The sequence below is a fragment of the Schistocerca piceifrons genome, chromosome 1 (genome assembly GCF_021461385.2).
Source record: "Schistocerca piceifrons isolate TAMUIC-IGC-003096 chromosome 1, iqSchPice1.1, whole genome shotgun sequence".
NCBI classification, from domain to species: domain Eukaryota; kingdom Metazoa; phylum Arthropoda; class Insecta; order Orthoptera; family Acrididae; genus Schistocerca; species Schistocerca piceifrons.
The window spans coordinates 851,133,133-851,148,236 of NC_060138.1; the positions used below are offsets into that span (position 1 = coordinate 851,133,133).

Sequence of the window (15,104 nt, forward strand, 5' to 3'; positions counted from 1 at the left end):
ACTTTCTGACTTATATCTATTGTGTCAGTGGTCCATGGAAGTTATTATATATTTCCAAGACAGCAGTAACAACAAGAGTCTTGCCTGCAACGACATGCAGGAGTTTTCTCATATTTGTTGCAGTGCTGTGCTGTTACCGATATTTCGACCAGCTTCTGCCGTTGGTCACGTAGCAGGATTCGATAAGCACTTGTTTGAAGACGTGAATTTTCCGGTCAGCAGCGTCTGCAGTTTGAAGTTAATATGTGTGATAATTCAGTGCAGAGACTTAGGGAAACTAATTACTCTTTCCTGTCGCTTGAAGATAAGCCCCATGTTTAGTTCCTCGGAAGCCCAACGCCGGATGTCCAATTAGTCAAGGTAGCTAAAAATAGAAGTAAAGAAATTCTGAGAATCTTCAGACCGGATACTTACGGGAAAGTAGACTGGAAACGTGGTTGTGATATTATAAACAAATTTTACAGTCCTGCTTGTTTGTTTTGGATAGAACAATTTTGAGTATTGGCCCGTTTTATTGTAACCGCTATAAAGCTAATTTTCCGACGTTTCTCTTCAGGACCGCAGCATCTCCAGCGAAACGATGTCAGTTTAGCTGTTTAGTAGTTGCAATGACGCGACCAAATACCCAAAATTATTTTATTCAAAATGCGTATTTGTTGTTTGCAAAAAAAAAAAAAAAAAAATTCTGAGTATGAAACGGACGCTAAGAAGAGATCACGATCTCGGACGTTTATTACAGGAGATGGAGAAACATGAGAGGTCTAAATTACATATTTAAATATTTTGTAAGGAAATTTACCAGAGTTCACCATTAACAAGGAAATCCCCTCAACAAGCGGACAAATGAAGCCGGATCCACAGGATGTTCGCGATCCAGGTGGAAGTCAGCGTTTCATTTCCGTATCAAAACAGTCACAGCTCCTCCCAAGATGTGCGGCAGAAGTTTCTGTCAGCTGTGCCCCAGGCCAGCGAACTCTCTCGCTGTGACGCGCTTGCTTCAGAACAACAAGGCAATACAGACGTGCTCCATCCCTTCCCCATCAAGTCTATAGAGACTGCACAACTACCACTAGGAGAGCACCAGAACTCACGCGGTCTCAAGGACCGTAGTGCCCCCTTATTTATCTCCCGGTGACTCTGCGAGACCTATCGTACTTACGCTCACCTCCATCGTACCCCCTGGTCGCAACTAAATGGTTGACCATTACCGATATGTGAGGCAAAGAGGATATTCGCGCACGGGTAAAGCGGACTGGCTCGTCACCGACTCATAACTTGTTAATAACCCAACTTAAGTTTCAGTGCTGCCACCATATCCCAAAAAAATTTAAAAAATTGTGCGTATTTAAACTATCACTGATTCTAAGGGTGTCTCTGCCTCACAGTTCATTTCGACACAGATTATTTTTCGTAACACCTGCATTTCATAAAGGCAAGCAGTGAAATACAAGACAACAAGCCCAAATATTGAATTCTGTCTTCCAGTGTTTCTTCAGAAACGAGTTGAGACGCCCGCTAAGCCCGCTGGGCAGAACAGGTAACAGGATTGCGGAAAGGGCCAAGGGATGAGGTCGGTTTCTGGTTCTAATTGTCATTTATTGTAATTTAATAACCTTTACAACCAAAGTGGCACATAGCCGAATCTTTACCGAATGCAACTCTTTCGCGGCTGAAGGCCTCCAACAAGAGATCTTAACAAGATAAAATCCAATTAAGATAGCAACAAAATAATTCAAAAAACAACATACGCAAGGTGCAATACAAATGGCTGAAGGCCACAATGAAATTCCAAAATTTTAGAATATATTACCATATCCTTTAAAGGCAGAAGGCCAACAAAAAATCTTAAAAAATCAAAAATTCAATTAAGATAGCAATAAAATAATTTAAAACCCAAAAAAGCAACATATGCAAGGTGCAACACAAATGGCTGAGAGCCACAATTAAATTTCAAAACTTCAGAATGTATTACTACAGACCCTTAAAGGCAGAAAGCCAGCATGTATAACAACAAGAAACCTTAAAATCCAATTAAGATAGCAATAAAATAATTTAAAGAAGCAACATATGCAAGGTGTAATAGCAATGGCTGGGGGCCACAATTAAACTTCAAAATTTTTTAAAAACAAAAAACCATAAGCCTAAAATTTAAAATAGCTGCCAACAGATTATTAAACACTGGTGGCACTCAGAAAGCCTCCATGGAGGTCGGTCTGCCCTCGTTTACTTAGGTGAGACAGGTGGTGAGCCCAACTATACTTGATCTGTGGGAACCCAAGTAGGGGACAGCCACGGACCGACCGACATGACGACTTGCTTCCCGTCAATCAGTACATGAGAACTCTAACAGAAAGGGTTACAAACATGATAATCCACAGTGGAGTATGTATTAGCTGTCAAAATTACACACCATGTTGGACAGTGACAACAGGTGAGGAAAAGACGCTGCCTGAACTTACGTTAGTGGCCAGGGCAGGTAACCGTAACACTGACGGTCACTAGGCAGAAAATTCCGCTGGTAGACTTGAATTTGAAACACGGTAATAGCTAACTTCGCTCCAAAGAACATTGCCTGAATTTACGTCAGTGCCCAGGGCAGGTAACCACAACACTAACGGCCACAAGACAGAAAATTCCACTGCTGCACTCAAATCGTAGTCGATCAAAAAAGTTAACTGCACCGCATGGCGGCTAAATCTCAGCAGTAGAACCACTCGGCGTTGCTCACTGGAAAACCTCCCCAACAGCAAACCACCGAAGTGAACCACCACAACATGAGTAGACGTGGCTTGGGTAGTTGAAACCACTACTCAATTTTGACGTCCTGGGTCGGCGAACCACGAAGCTCGTAGCGATCGGACAGCTCCTCACACGCTCCGACACTGCGCAGGGGTTGCCAGTGGCCCCAGCCGACTGCACCGCGCGGAGATAACTTCCCTCGTCCGCAACAACCGACCTACTCTCTCCTGACCCCGTTGCCGGAAACTATATGCACCAAACCAAAGATGGTACAGGGCGGAAATATCGATACACAACACTGCTGCCACACGTAGAATGAAGAAGAACCACAACGTAACTGCGACAAGGGCGGGAAACCACAGACACACAACGAAGTTCACGAAAACGCATAGTTGGGAGAGAGCATGGTTCAGGAGTGTCAAACATGAAGCCATCATCCAGTAACACTTCTGATGAGTAATTAAGTATTCAGTGCTAACGATGCTGAAAACCATCTGAAATCGTTGTTATCATGGCCGAATCATTGTCAAGTCACCGACTGCTCGCACTAATCCTTGATAACAGTTATGCTCCAGGAACAGATTGTTGTCTTTTTCTTTACTTTGTTCCTTGTACAAGCGCCTGCTTGGCCCATCACCACGCTGATATGATTTTCTTTTCCGTTTCTTAGCGCTACAAAGTGGCACCATGCTCGTTTATTCTCAGGTTGACTTCTACGGAACATTTAACTTGTTGCTCGCGCTGGGCAATTGCGAGTAATTAATTGCCGGCTTGAGACCTGCGCCGGAAACAGGTAGGCAGAGCACCGACGCTGACGCTGGTGCACAGGGTGTGGGTCTAAGGCGCGTCGCCCTCCCGCTGGCGGGGCAAATTACGCCCCAGCCGCTGTCGTCGCCGCCACCGCCGCCACCACCACCGCCATCTCTAAATTTACTGCCGGCGAAAATGAAGAAAACGGAGACATTAATTACGGACTGGCTAATGGCGGCGCAGCAGCTCCGGCGCTACCTGGCTGTGGCCGGGTAAACCGCCGAGGCTGATTCAGCGCTAAGTGTCTGAGCTAACGGGAGCCCAGCACCAAAGTCCGCCACCAGGCGCTCTCATGCCATCACGCTCAACGTAAAACTCGAATCTAGGTGCTGGTGTCGCATGTTCATAGCCACCACATTACACTTGAAACCGCTGCAGTGGCTCATAATAATATGATCAGGTGAAACCAATCTAGCTGTCTTCGTCGATGCATTTCAATTGTCTAAACCAGGGCTTCCCTATGCGTGGTCCGCGGACCCCTTAGGGACCCGCCTGCTCTTTCTAGGGGGTCCGCGGCCACCTTTCACCAAATCGTGTAATGAGTAAAATTATTTAATAAAAATGTGAAAATCAAATTCATTACTATTTTTTTCGTGTGAAAAACATGTGTACTTTTACTTCAGGTCGTATTCCCAAGCAGCCTTTGCGGTTCCTAAGTGAGAACGCATACACAGTTTAGTGCCGGAGAATGTGGCTTCTCTGATCGAATGTTTCGCAGCAATACGGGGGTCGTTTGTGCGCCGGCTCACGGCGCTAGATGCGCTGAAACCTTTTACGCATGCGCGGAGCGACCTTTGTCGACCAATCACAGCGCTCGCTGGCACGTATGAGACCCCAGGCATAATTAAATGTTAAACTTGCTTTGTCAGTGCACTACCTATCTGATAAGTCGATTTTGGACCAGTTTATTACTTCTAACATGGATCGGTGGCTGAAGTCTGTGTCGTTGAAGAAGGGTGCAGTTTCTCCATCGCCTTCACAACAAGGGAAGTTTCCAGTTAAAATGAATGAGGAGGGGGGACGACCAAAGGATGAACAATCACAAGAAGCTCCACAGCCGGATTTATTATGTGAAAACGCTGCAAGTACTCCATTGGTTGCAATATCCTGTGGAAGTGGAATAACCAAGAAGCTAAAGTAGAACGAAAGCTATTTAGAAATAGGCTTTATGGAGACAAATGAGGGTAAAGCTCAGTGTGTAATTTGTGCGCGAGTCCTTCCGCACAGTTCAATGGTTCCAGTTAAATTGCGCCGCCAGTTTGAAGGTACTCACCCGGATTTTCAGGCTAAAGACATCGATTTTTTTCAAAATGAAGAGTGCTGAACTAGCTGCTGCTCAGCATTGCATGAAAACTGATGCAAAAACAATTAATGAAAATTCATTAAAAGCTTCTTTATTAGTTAGTTATCGAGTGGCAAAAACAGGCAAACCTCATAAAGCCGTGTGTTAACGATATTGTTTCTTGCATGCTAGACGAAAAGGCAGTAAAGCTTGTATCTTCGGTGCCATTAACAAACAATACTGTCAAGAGACCCATTGATGAGACGTCAAATGATATGAAAGACACTCTTGTTTCTCGCATCCAACACAATTCAGTGTTGCTCCTTACACAACAGTAACCAAACAGTGGAAATGAACAGACCACAAGCGGCAACCTGTCAACAGCGAACAGTCTTGACGTGACGTTGATTGCTCTTGGAGGAAGGCAGCTCCAACGTGTGAAATGTCAATTACCAAGTAATTTTAATCGGGCTATAGTGTGTTGAAAAAAGGGAGTAAATCCTCTAATAAGTGTCTGGATACAGTGGGAATTAAAATTGGATCGTTAATTTCAAATTGTTTTCATTCATCTCTAAACCAAAGACTATTGAAACTTTGGGGGGGGGGGGGGAAGGGGGGGAGTAGGGGGGAGGTCATTGGGAACATGGCACTTGCATTAAGAAGCTTTCAGTTCCCATGGGTTTCGCTCTGAAATATAAAGTTACTGCGCTCTTGACTGACTAAGAGTCCGTCGTGGATTTTCGACTGAAGAAAGGGTCCGCCAGGAGAAAAGGTTGGGAAGCCCTGGTCTAAACCATTGTATCCCCATGCAAAAGTTATTATGCAGTAGTAGCGGAAGTTCATGGTATTTGTTTATTTGCAGGATGGGGAGGAAATGTATCTATTGCTTATCGATCAAACAGAAATAAGCTCGCAGAATTTGAAGCAACTGGGCATGGCGTCCCACAAGCTTTCCTTTTCGGTCTGTTGTTTCTCACATACGTATTCTGCTTGTATTGTCCAAAATTGAAAATCTCGTCCTTTTTGGCTAAACTGTTGTGCCAGCCTTCTTACTGAAAAGGCAACTAGCCAGTTGTTAGAAAACATCAACATGTGGATCAGGGCAAGTGGATTCTCATTAAACTCTGACAGGTCTTGATACACACGTTCCAGTACTATGTCTCAGAGCTCGAAAATCTGTCAACGAAGCCTACCAAAACAATGAAATGACAAGAAAGAGAGCGTTTAAGTCTTTGGGGAAACGAAGAACCAAACCTAAAATGAGAAATGTATTGCCTAGAATTGATGAAGCATTTAGTTCAGGACACTTGCAGTATGCACGATTATTGCTGCAGGTGATTAAAATTATTAAAGAGGCTTTTGTGGAGAAACTCAACTCATAGGGACAGTAATTTCAGAATACAGTGGCATGTCGTAATAATTGTATCTAGTTCTAGTTATAGAATGCCCAGCATATACATCCTGAGAAAACTTTGTGCTTTTATAACTGCTTCGCATTATACAGTCAGAAATGTATAAAATGAAGCTATAACGGCCCAAATCAATATTATTGCTGCCTTTGTGTGGTTCAATTTTGTGCTCAGGATTGATTTAACTCCTTCTTGTTTCAGTGGAAGCCTTTTGGGGATTGTTAAAAAAATGGCTCTGAGCACTATGGGGTCATCAGTCCCCTAGAACTTAGAACTACTTAAATCTGACTAACCTAAACACATCACACACATCCATGCCCGAGGCCGGATTCGAATCTGAGACCGTAGCAGTTGCGCGGTTCCGGACTGAAGCGCCTAGAATCGCTCGGCCACCGGGACCGGCTGTGGGGATTGTTATTTGAATTTTGTTTATATGTTCGTTTGTGCCACCAGGCTGAGTCAGTTACAGTTTACCTGCTGAGTTTAAGTAATATTTCCTCGAATTAGGCAAGCCGGTATTTTTTCTATTGCTCATTCCATCTTTTCGCCTGCTGGGCCTACAGATCTCAGTTCATGTACTGAACAGTGATTTATTTTTTCTTTGGAACATGTTTTAACTTAAACCTTCTTAATGTTGTTATTAAATAAAGTATTTTCTGGATAACTTAATACTGTTTATGGCTTGATAGCGTAGCACTCGCTGCCCCTCACTTGTAACAGTACTTAAACATGCTCGGATACATCACGTTTCTTGTTACATGAGATCATTGGTCGTGCCTGGTTACACTACTACCCAGGCGAACAACTGCTCCAGCCACCACGCCACGGACACTAGCCAGTGGCGACATCCAACTGCGCTTCCATGGAATCTGTGGTACTAATTGGAATTGTGAAGGTGCTTCGATGAACCCTTTGCCAGACACTTAAATTTGATTTGCACAGTATCCATGTAGATGTGGAATTGAAGGTACCATCACAGCTGCTTAATGTCTTCCCGACGGTGATGGCATCTTCCTTCCAGTAGGATAACTGCCTCTGTCATACAGCCAGAATCGTACTACAGTGGTTTAGGAGGATGCTAATGAAATCACTTTGATTTCTTCGCCACTTGGTCTGAACCCAATGAAACACATCTGGAATGCTACAGACGCCATTTCCACACCCACAAACCACTAGCTTGCAATGGTGTGTCCAATGAGGAAATATCTGGTGCCACATACCTCCAGAAACCTATCAACGAGTTATAGATTACACGCTGTGTTGCGTTCCAGACGTGGACCAACATGCTAGAAGGTACGTGCTTTTAATGTCAGAGCAGCTCTCCACTACCCCTGTTACGATTAGCAGCTTAGGGCGCTGCTTTTAGCAGATATCGGCTGTTGGACAGCAAGTGTTGTCGTAAGGACTAAGGAGTTAGGGGCAGTGGCCTGGGGAAATACAGGACAAGGGCAGGCAGGGCTCGGCATCGGGGGCCATGAATTTTAATGCGGGTCGCCGTCCGCTAAGCGCGATTATTCCATTAGGGGCAGCCGCGACCTGCTCCAGCCAGCCTTGTTTGCATGCTTTTACGTCTCGACACTGCACACGGCTACAGGGGATACACCACTGAGGAGCGGCCGTGCTACAGTGAGGGTGGAAATTTTACTGTGCGGCAGTTTAATTTTGTGACAGGTGTTAAGCTTGATATCCAGGAATGGTAACATTGGTTTCCAGTTGTGTTGCTGTTTAGTAGACTGAAGCAAGTAAGCGCGGCTGTTTATGAATAATTCTGAATGTCTCTCCGTTTCTTCGGGGCTAGGAATGAGCAAGCAAAAGCGCAGGAGGGCGAAATTCTGTTCACGTTGCGTCATAAATTTAAGTTCTCTCTAAATTAGGGATTTTTTGACGTTCCTCAAAATGATGTGAAAATTTCTTATAAGACTTCAGTGCTTCTTGAAGTACTACAGTAAACATCGTTTTAACGAAATGGAATAAATTCTGACATCGGGTGCAACTGGGCATTGAAATGAATTCAATGGAGACAAGTGATAATTTGAACTGGGCAAGGACTCGAGCCCTATTTACGCGAGCAGTCATCTTAACTGCTTCGGCTATCGGAGCACGCTTTCCGTCCGACGCAAATTCCTATTTTGTCGTATACTACTTGCGTATGACCGCCTGTCCACCATGCTTGCTGCTCGCCACATCGCGCAAGATTCCCTTAATAGTTGAGGAGGGAGAGACAGCATCCGCATTGTGTGTGTGTGTGTGTGTGTGTGTGTGTGTGGTATCCGCTCTTTGGGACATGTCTGAAAGAACAGACGCCACACAAGCATAAAAAACGTGGTTTTACTTAGAGCACCTTTGGAACTGTGCTCAGAAGGAGTACTGCTCAAATCCCTATCTGTTCATCCTCAATTGGGTGATTCATCGCTTCATTATAGGTGCTGAATCCCTGAGTGATTCCTCCAATAAAGCCGTGCTCCATTTCGCCCCCACTGCGTCCATATGATATGTTTTGAGAAAATGTTTCACGATGTGTAGCGTCAATGATTTCATGTCGACTACGTAATTTATTGGAGTTTGTGATAGTGGTCGACCCCGAACACAAAGTGCGATCTACAGTCTTAGGGATGTATCATCCAATGCTATCCATATGCCCTACTAGCAGCTTCAGAGTAAACACCTACAACTTGCAAACACTTTGCATATATTGTAAAAAATAACTCAATAAAGAAGATAAAGATGTTAGTTGGTTATTGGGTCGAAACAAACGGACAAATGAAGTTAGCACAATATTGAACTTAATTTTGAATTCTGTATGTTGTTCACTCGAAACAGGAGAATAGGCTTACAATTAAAAGCGCAGGAGAGTTCGCATAAAATTGAAGAAATAAATTGCAGCTAAGTGTAGTTAAGATTGTGTAAATAGAAAAGTCAGCTTTGGCGCATTCTCTAATTAGGTACTGAGAAAGCAGAGCCAAAACCGAAATCCCCTCTATGAATTAAAGTTCATCAGTCTTGCTCCTACACCATCCGCAAAAGTTCATCGCATAAAGTTCGTCTTTCAGTCACGAAAAGTGTACAGTTGAAAACAGAGTGAAAATTTCTAAAACCTCAGGAAACCATATTACATTAGTCACGTTCACAATTTCTCACAAATTTAAAGTAAAATGACCATCACACAAATTACATAGTTTTTCTCAATATTACATGTATTGGAATTCCCGCCTTCCTGCGTTAGTCACGCTCTGATCTGACATAACAAACGCTATTTTCAGGCCGGGTGACAGGAGCAATCGTACGTACACTTCACTTAATGATACATGAAGCCTACCGTTTGATAAACGTTTATTGTAATAAGCCTTCACGAGGTTGCAACACCACGATGGCGACAAAAGAAAGTTTTCTGACCTTATTCGTTCCGAATACGATACTCTTAGTGGCGTTGGAACCTCGTCAAAGCTTAGTATAACAAACATTTGGCAAACCGACTGGCGGTACACATAAATTTTGAAAGTTTACATAACAGTCTCACATACGCAAATATATTGCCAAATATGATTAAAACATGATTTGATATCAATCACGCACAACGTTGAAAAATAATATTGATTGGCGACTCCATGGAGTGTTCTGTGCACCACGACCAGATAATGGATATAATTGGAAGGAGAAACAGCCTTGGTCGTATTTTTTTGTTTTATTATCCACAAAATCGATTTTCGGTCACTTAGTGACCATCTTCAGTGCTGTAATATACAATTAAAATTGGTAGGCACTGATATTAACAAGCTTAGAGCGATCACATAAACTCTGGCGGTGGCGCCGCCATGGCAATCGCAGCTTTGGTGTCTCCCTCTGGTGGGAAAGGGGGAAGGTTGACTGTTCACGTTAATTTAAGGGGCGCTATGAGCTAGCCAGCGAGTCATTCTGGGTGAGTCTCTCGTCCCCAGCTTGCTAGCCTGTCTCTCGACAGCATTTGTTAGGCAGTTAGTGTCTGTCTGCCTTTCGGAGTGGTAGTATGTCTGTCGTTCGGATCAACTTTTAAAGCCGGAAAAATGAGTACCTTTCCACTCCGCCAGTAAGAGAACTCAGCGAGTGGTCGCCCGGTCGGGGCTTAGTTACTGCGTCTGAGTCTGCGCGTTAGGCCGCCAGTCTGCTCGAGCTTGCTCAGGCAATGGTCATTGGCGGATGGATCGATCGGTTGGTCGGTCGCGCACTGAGACACAAGGTGACTTGTCCGTCTTGAGCGTCTGCGCATGTGAGGTCGCCACGCGAGTCCAGTGGGCCGCGGCGTATAGCGAGGGCAGTGACTTCGCGGTGTGAGCTGCTACTCAGTGAGCCGGGAGATCAGCTCGCCTTCCTGCGTCCGTTGAAGCGGTTGGCAGCGAACGGTTCGGGAGAGCGATTTGGGGGTGCTGCGCCAGGTCTTCTCGAGAAATCGCTGTTTATTAGAAGTTAAGTGATTGGTGATATGTTGTTTGATTTACTCTTGTTAAATTCTACTTGTTTTCTTGGTGAGGTCACCAGCCGTTTTGCTTTGGGGTCGTCCCACCATTCTTCTCCGTTTGCCCACCCGCGGGAAGGTGGTTGTTTATGAATTGGGTGGTCCGTTTTTCCCTTGTGGAGTAAGGGCGGGTTACAGCAACCTGCGGTTCGGGTTGTTCGGTAATCTCCCTATCAAACTACCGTACGTTAGTAGATGCCTCTGTCATGTCTGTCGGATACGTTGTGTTAACGAATTTATTGCTTGGAGTGTAACGGCCCAATGCCGGCCGGAGTGGCCGAGTGGTTCTAGGCGCTCCAGTCGCAGTCGCTGGTTCAAATCCTACCTCGGGCATGGATGTGTGTGATGTCCTTAGGTTAGTTAGGTTTAAGTACTCCTACGTTCTAGGGGACTGATGAACTCAAAAGTTAAGTCCCATAGCGCTCAGAGATATTTTTTTTTTTTTTTTTTTTTTTTTTTAACGGCGTAATACCTGAAATATGTTTTGATCTTTGGAAACTTTGATATTATTGCCTATGATCTTGAGAGGCGGTATTTGTGTACTGTAGAGCATCTTAACTATTGTTTGGTCAACCTTGTAGAATTTTATATAAGATTGCATTTCATGGGCTTTTATTTAAATGATCATTTTAGTATATAAAGTTGCCACCCTTACACCGTAAGACGTTTCTTAGAAGTTAAAATAATGTTGCACCTTCGGTGGCAAGGTTAATACTTTAATTGTTAGTGTTTTGTACCATTTCCATCCCTCCTACGGGGTGTGCATAGTTTGTGTGCTTGTGTAAATTGTTAAAACCCTTAGTTTAAAGTTATCTGGTGTGTTGCAGATTTGCACCAGTGTAGTCTTTCAGAGGCTGTTGTGAGCGGTCGTAAGTACGGTCGTGTGAAAAGGGAGCGGGACCGAGCGAGGTGGCGCAGTGGTTAGCACACTGGACTCGCATTCGGGAGGACGACGGTTCAATCCCGTTTCCGGCCATCCTGATTTAGGTTTTCCGTGATTTCCCTAAATCGCTTCAGGCAAATGCCGGGATGGTTCCTTTGAAAGGGCACGGCCGATTTCCTTCCCCATCCTTCCCTCACCCGAGCTTGCGCTCCGTCTCTAATGACCTCGCTGTCGACGGGACGTTAAACACTAATCTCCTCTCTCCTCCAGAGAGCGGGAAGATTCTCTTTCTGAAAGCTCATACAGTCAAAACTTGTTTCTTTCTGCCTCTGAATAAATTGTAATTTTGATATTTAGAGAGTGCTTTCTGATTGTAATTTTAAATCTGTTTCTTTTAAAAAATGTTTTAGGCACTATTAAAGTGAATAAAATTCCCATTTGTTAAAAGGAAGTTTGTTATGATTTCATCAGTTACTCCCTGGCAACTACTTCCATGCTTACATAGTGTAATTAAATGTGTTAATGATCTTGATGAATCGCTAGTAAATAATATAAATTCTTAAGAATATTCATTGAAAATAAATCACGGTTCAATTACATAGGTCCACTGGATTCAGTTTTTCTATTTTTCTGTGTAATATTTGTGACCGATAGTTCGTCATTGGAAAGAGACATCTTGCCCATCGGCCTCTCCACGGGGAAGTACCAGGTCATTACCCGCTGCAACCCACATTTCGTGCTCGGAACTCTGCTCTGGTCAAGCTCTCAAAATTTCGCTTCGCCACTGACACGGCCCCCTCAGCCAGCCGTGCAAGCTTTTAAACTCATAGCTAGATATCCATTTCTAATGACTTTGCGGGTGATGAGACGCTGATGTCTGGCATCACTTCATTTGTTCACAATGGGATCATTAGTCAGGAAGGACTCACCCTCAGACCAGGACAGACGACAACGCATGTTGCGAAACTTATCTAACTTAGCATATCTACGACTGATTATTTTGTGATTTTCAGTTTAATACCGATTTCCACTTATGCGGGTTGTTCTGAAACGATTCTTTCATATTAATACAGGAGGTACAGAACATTAAAAGAAATATACTTCGATAAGAAACATATGGTCTGCGAAGTCAACGTGTAATGTTAGGAACACTTTGTTTGTGGTGCTGACGTAAGCTATTATGTCGGTGTGAATGTGTGCTGACATTCAAAACTGCTTTTTGTACCGAGGGTTGGTTCTGAGTTCTGCTTGTAAACACAAAGATTCATTTGCAAGCGTCACCGTATAGTGACAGCAGTGATGGATTCCTTGTAAACACACCGATTTAGTCGCGAACATTACTGCCTTGTCACAACAACAGTGAACATGGAGCGATTTACGAATGCTGCAATGACTGATATGTATCTCCTACACGGGTTGCAGTTTGTGTCGATAGCGCTTTCCCAAACGAGGGTTCCACAACACCAAACATTCGGACGTCTTTATTGTCTGCTACGTAAAGGAGGCATTTCCCTTGAGAGTATGCAAGATACCGGTCGGAATCGGACAGTGGGAACTCCCGACACGGAAGACGAGATTTACGACGTATTGAAGACACTGCAGCCACATCCTTGGCGTGAAACGTATCCTTGAGACGAATCAGTTATACAACCAGCGGCTTCATCCTTTCCACGTTCAGCTTGTGGAAGAACCCAAAGATTTCCCCCAAAGAGTGCAGTTCGCACAATGGTTTTTGCAACAGACTGCCCTGCTCGCCTAACTTCTGGCCGAGATCCTCTACACTGAGCCCGCCGCTGTGGCCGAGCGGTTCTAGGCGCATCAGTCTGGAACCGCGCTGGTGCTACGGTCGCAGGTTCGAGTCCTGCCTGGGGCATGGATGTTTGTGATGTCCTTAGGTTAGTTAGGTTTAAGTAGTTCTAAGTCTAGGGGTTTGATGACCTCAGATGTTAAGTCCCATAGTGCTCAGAGCCATTTGAACCTCTACACCGATGATGATTCGTTTGCTCGTAAAGTTTGTTCAGTATCCACAATCTGCGTGCTTGAGCACATCTGAATACACAACGTACTCGACCTAGCTCTCAGCGGTTGGGCGTTGCGTGGGCCGACACTCTCGGTGAACGTCTCTGTTGGTCCATCATGGACAGGAGACATCGGCTGGGTAAGTAACTGTCCATGTCATAAAGTTCACCAACAGCCGTGTTACTTAAGATGTTATTTTATTTTATTTTGAAGGCTACTAGTTTCAGCATTTCACTATTCCATATTCAGACCCCAAATTCATCTCGCCAAATAAACGAAAATGTAGTATAGAAACATAAATCTCTGGATATCGTGACTTCAGTCGTTACTCTAGTGCTTCATTCGAAGACTTGAGTTGCTATCAACTCTTCTTGTAAAGCGTTAGTGTAACGGTTGAATTCAGTACAGCCAGAGATTTGTGACTCTATATGACATTTTCGTTTATTTGGGGAGATGCATTTGGAACCTGAAGATGGCATAGTGAAATGCCAAAACTGGTAGCCTTCAAAATAAAATAACATCTTATGTTACACGGCTATTGCTGAATTTCTTTGACATTGACAATTCTCGGTGAATGGTTTATTATATTTACTAAGATGGTATCTCGTTCTTTCAGACATGTCCGAAAGAACAGATACCATAGGTGACCAAGCAGCTCGTTAGAATGAAATTACAATGAAATGAACACCCTTAGCTGCTGACATACGTCAACTGGGACAGATGAAAATGTGTGCCCCGACGGGGACTCGAACCCGGGATCTCCTGCTTACATGGTAGACGCTCTATCCATCTGAGGCACCGAGGACACAGAGGATAGCGCGACTGCAGGGATTCTATCTCTGGCACGCCTCCCGCGAAACCCACATTCTCAACGTATTGTCCCGCACTACATTCGTAGTGCCCCCGTCCATTAGACTCATTACTCGCGGCGCGTTGCCGATTCCCGTAAGAGTTCGGGCTCTGTTTGTGCATTCGCACAGAAGAAGAAGATGGTCAAGTGGCCGGTGAGCCTTAACTATATATTTACTAAGATGATGTCCTCGGTGGCTCAGATGGATAGAGCGTCTGCCATGTAAGCAGGAGATCCCGGGTTCGAGTCCCGGTCGGGGCACACATTTTCATCTGTCCCCGTTGACGTATGTCAACGCCTGTAAGCAGCTAAGGGTATTCATTTTATTGTAATGGTTTATTAGATCATACGTCACCGGACTGAGATATCGCGACTTTGTGGCACACGTGTTGCCAGAAATGTTGAAGATATACTTGCAAGTGTTAGACAAGGCTGTACTTCGATTAGGATGGATCGCCATCCGACCGCAGCAGTTCTGTGAGGAATGATATGAGAGACACCTTCAGTTATCGATGGATCAGCCGATATGGTCTTCTGACCTGGCCACCCAGGTCACCTGACCTCACGTGTCTGTATTTCTTCCTCAGGAACCACACGAGGCAGCTGGTGTATGAAACCGTTAT

The 15,104-nt window shown here is 44.4% G+C and overlaps 1 non-coding gene across 1 annotated transcript; it reads left to right on the plus strand.

The window, feature by feature from the left end:
• Positions 1 to 14,668: 14,668 nt before the first annotated feature.
• Trnat-ugu lies at positions 14,669 to 14,742 on the plus strand. The gene has a single exon. It is a non-coding gene; the product is annotated as a tRNA-Thr (tRNA).
• Positions 14,743 to 15,104: the final 362 nt, after the last annotated feature.